Genomic DNA, 5,000 nt, shown 5'->3' on the forward strand with positions numbered 1-5,000 from the left:
ATATATATATATAAATATACATATATATATATACATAAATATACATATATATATATTATATATATATATATATATATATATATATATATATATATACTTATACACAAACACACACATATTCCTAAAACAGTTTCCAGATTTTCTCAACTGGAATAGAACTGTCATTCATCTCCCAGTAAAATCTTTCCGGAGGAGTGATGTTCAACCTGGGTGCACTGGCTTTGCTTCTGATCTCTGATCTAGAATGGATAGAGTAGCTTGGCCTGCTACTTGATCTGTCAACCATTTAATCTGGTCGTGACTATAGTCAATTCTTTTTAGTGAAGCAGATTTGCACCGACTCACAGCGGTGCCCTTTTTGCACGGAAAAGTTTCCTGCTACCTGATTGGTTAGAATTATCTTGTCTAACCAATCACGATCAGGAAACTTTTCCGAGGTAAAAGGGCACCTGTGCGAGTTGGTGCAAATGCGCCTCATTAAAAATATTTAGTATAGCATAGCATATGGAACGAATTATAAAACCTTGAATCCCTGAATACTCAGCTATGTGATACATACACACGCATACATATACAGGGTACACTCGGGCCCACTATTCTATCTAATTTCTCTTCCTCTTATTTTGTTAAAGTTTTTTTTTTATAGTTTGTATAGGAAATGTCTATTTTAATGTTGTTACTGTTCTTAAAATATTTTATTTTTCCTTGTTTCCTTTCCTCACTTGGCTATTCTCCATGTTGGGGCTCTTGGGCTCATAGCATCCTGCTTGTTCAATTAGGGTTATAGATTAACATTTAATAATAATGATAATAATGATGATGATGATAATAATAATAATAATGATAATAATAATAATAATAATAATAATAATAATGATAATAATAATAATAATACTTATATACACACACACACACACACACATATATATATATATATATATATATATATATATATATATATATATATATATATATATATATATATATATCAGCCATTGCTAGTCCATTGCAGAACAAAGACCTCAGACATGTCCTTCCACTTGCGCCTGTTTATGGTCCTTCTATGCCAGTCCACAGCCGCACACATTCTTAGTTCGCCAATCCACCGTCTTCTCTTCCATCTGCTGCTTCTTTTGCAATCTCTTGGGACCCATTTTGTTATGCTTAATAATTATCTATTATCTGCCATTCTCATTATATGTCCTACCCATGTCCATTTCTTTTTCTTACATGTTGGATTATCTTTATTTTACTCTCGTTTTCACGTTGCTTTTTTCTGTCTCAGTGTTATTTCCAATATATATATATATATATATATATATATATATATATATATATATATATATATCATAGACCCTTTCCAGTCCACTGCAGGAGGACAAAAGCCTAAGACTTGTCCTTCCACGCGCGTCTGTGTAGGATCTTTTTATAGCTCGTCAATCCATCCTTTTCTTCCTTTGCTTCGTTTGGAATCTGTAAGGACCCCTTCTTTTATATATGAATGTACTGTATATATACAGTATACATATGATATATGTATATGTGCATTTGCGTGTGTTAGCGTGATATTAACGCAATATTTTTTTTCTGTGTGTAACAGCGATTGTTTATTGTTAGTGAACTCCACGTTAAGACTTTTTGTTGACATTTTCCTCGCTACGCTTTCCTAAGAGTGCCGCTATACAGATGTTTATAAGATACATTGAGGCGAGATCCGGCATATTATTATTATTATTATTGTTGTTGTTGTTGTTGTTGTTGTTGTTGTTGTTGTTATTATTATTATTTGTTATTATTATATTATTATTATTATTATTATTATTATTATTATTTTTATCATTATTATCATTATTAGAATTTTTATTATTATTATTATTATTAATATATTATCATTATTGTTGTTGTTGTTGTTGTTGTTGTTGTTGTTGTTGTTATTATTATTATTGTTATTAACTAAGCTACAACCCTAGTTGGAAAAGCAGACGGCTATAAGCCCAAGGGCTCCAATATGGAAAAAATAAACCAGTGAGGTAAGGAAACAAGGAAATGAATAAACAAGAGAAGTAATGATTAATGGAAATAGAATATTTTAAGAACAGTAACACCATTAAAACGAATCTTCAATACATAAACTATAAAAAGAGACATGTCAGCCTGATTAACATAAAAATATTTACTGCAAGTTTAACCTTTTGATTAGCGTAGTCTAATTGAGCTTATAACAGGGGAAGCAGCCCAGTGAGGAAAAAATAAGGGAATAGCAAATAAAATATAAGTAATGAGTAAAAGGTTTAAAATATATTAAGTATTTTAAGTATTTTAGATGCATGCAATTAATGGACATGAGGCTGTTATTTCGTTTTGGCCCTCAGCCATATATATGAATAGTTGCGGTGGCCTGTGTGGTGACGCCCCTGACTGGTGATCGCTAGACTGGGGTTCGAGTCCCGCTCAAACTCATTGGTTCCTTTGGTCACTGCAACGTCACCTTCCTTATGAGCTAAGGATGGGTAGTTTGGGGGAGCCTATAGGTCTATCTGCTGAGTCATCAGCAGCCATTGCCTGGAACTCCTTAGTCATGCCTGGGTGGAGAGGGGGTTTGGGTGCTGATCATTTGTATATATAGTCAGTCTCTAGGAGGGTTCGAGTCCCGCTCAAAATCGCTATTTCCTTTGGTCACTGGAACCTCACCATCTTTGTAAGCTAAGGAGGAGGGTTTTTGGGAATCCTATAGGTCTATCTGCTGAGTCATCAACATCCATTGTCTGACCCTCCTTGGTCCTAGCTTGGGGGGAGAGAGCCTTGGCTGTTGATCATATGTATATATGATGTCTGTAGTGCATTGTCCTGCTTGTTAGGGCAATGTCACTATCCCTTGCCTCTGCCATTCATGAGCAGCCTTTAAACCTTTATGTGTCAGTTGAGCAATACTGGGGTCAGGTAGGATGTTTACTTTCATTTTGCATAGCAAAGGAGGTATTGCCAACGTTAATAACACGTTTATTATACCTTTAGCAACTCCAACACCTTCTAAAAACATAACAGACACCTCACACATCCCGAACTGTCGACCTAACCACACTAGGACTCCTCCTTGTTGGGAGGAAGGACGCTGATGACTTCTCTCTGGTTACGGTTCATTTCCCTTTGCCTACACATACACTGAATAGTCTGGCCTATTCTTTACAGATTCTTCTCTGTCCTCATACGCCTGACAACACTGAGATTACCTGACAATTCTTCTTCACCCGAGGGGTTAACTACTGCTATGTAATTGTTCATTGGCTACTTTTCTCTTGGTAAGGGTAGAAGAGAGATTCAAGGTATGGTAAGCAGCTCTTTTAGGAGAAGGACACTCCAAAATCAAACCAATGTTCTCTAGTCTTGGGTGATGCCATAGCCTTTGTACCATGGTGTTCCACTGTCTTGGGTTAGAGTTTTCTTCCTTGAGGGTACACTCGGGCACACTCTGCTATCTAGTTTCTCTTCCTCTTGTGTTGTTAAAGTTTTTATGGTTTATATAGGAAATATTCCTTTTAATGTTACTGTTCTTAAAATATTTCATTTTTCCTTATTCCCTGTTGGGGCCCTTGGGCTTATGGCATCTTGCTTTTCCTACCAAGGTTGTAGCTTAGCAAGTAGTAGTAGTAGTAATAATAATAATAATAATAATAATAATAATAATAATAATAATAATAATAATAATAATAATAATAATAATAATGATAATAATAATAGAAATGTTAATAAGAATCTGGTTACGATTTTCTGTCCAGATGTTTTTTCATTTTCGTCAGTATTGCAACAAAATAATGATAATAATAATAATAATAATAATAATATTTTTTTTACATTTCTTGGTGATTCCTGCAAAACAAATGCTAGGAATTGGATGGATAAATTCAATCATATGTACAGTTATGCAGTCAACAAATTGAAGCAATTGTATCATAAGAGAATATTGTATTTGAGTGTATTAAAGTGAAAGATGCCTACAACGGAAATTCACTAAATCAATAATTGAAAAGCAAGTTTTTGATAATATATAAGAGATAATGGGAATTTATAATTACCACGTAATTTTTATATGATTAATATTACTGTAATGGGTTAAAATAACACTTGATTTATTGTTAGACTGACTGAAGCATTGCAAAATTGCAACACCGTGCAATTGCTTTGACAAAGAAGTTCATTCATGCAGCGCAGTGTACACTAAAAAGTTGGGTTCTTGTCATTGACACTAGGGATCTGAAAGTAGGTGCTCCACATTCACTGATTCGCAAGCAGCAACAACAACAACAAGAACAGCAACAGCAATTTGGTTTTCGTAAAGGTCTTGGAGCATGTGATGTCCTTCTTACAATCTCCTATGCTGTACAGAAAGCCCTTGATTGTGGGTAGGAAGTTCGTATGATTGGCCTTGATTTTAGTGCTGCCTTTGACCGTGTTAATTATGAGGCCCTTGTTTTCAAACTCAAACAGTTGGGAGTGGCTGGGTTGTTTCATAGCATCATTATTGAATTTTATAAGTAATATATCGCAAAGAGTTGTTGTTGATGGGTACCATATTGAGTATAGGAATGTGATATCTGGTGTTCCTCAGGGTAGTGTTCTTGGCCCATTACTTTTCATACTAAATACACATGACTTGTGTTTTAGTCTAGAAAACAAGCATGTTGCATATGCATAAAATACTACTCTCTTTGCATCAATTCCATCTCCTGAATGTACAGTAGATCAGGGGTTGCTGAATCCCTTAATAGAGATGTAGCTAAAATTAGTGCATGATGCAAATTATGGGGTATGAAGTTGAATCCTAACAAGACTCAAAGTATGATTGTAAGGAGGTCAAGAACCGTGGCTCCTCAACATCTGGATCTCAGCATTGATAATGTTTTCTTAACTTTGTATGACTTTTAAAATTTTAGGTGTGATTTTCGACAGCAAATTTACTTTTGAGAAACACATCAGGTCTGAGTCTTCTACATTGCACAAAA

This window comes from Palaemon carinicauda, chromosome 9 (assembly GCF_036898095.1).
Source record: "Palaemon carinicauda isolate YSFRI2023 chromosome 9, ASM3689809v2, whole genome shotgun sequence".
Lineage (NCBI taxonomy): Eukaryota > Metazoa > Arthropoda > Malacostraca > Decapoda > Palaemonidae > Palaemon > Palaemon carinicauda.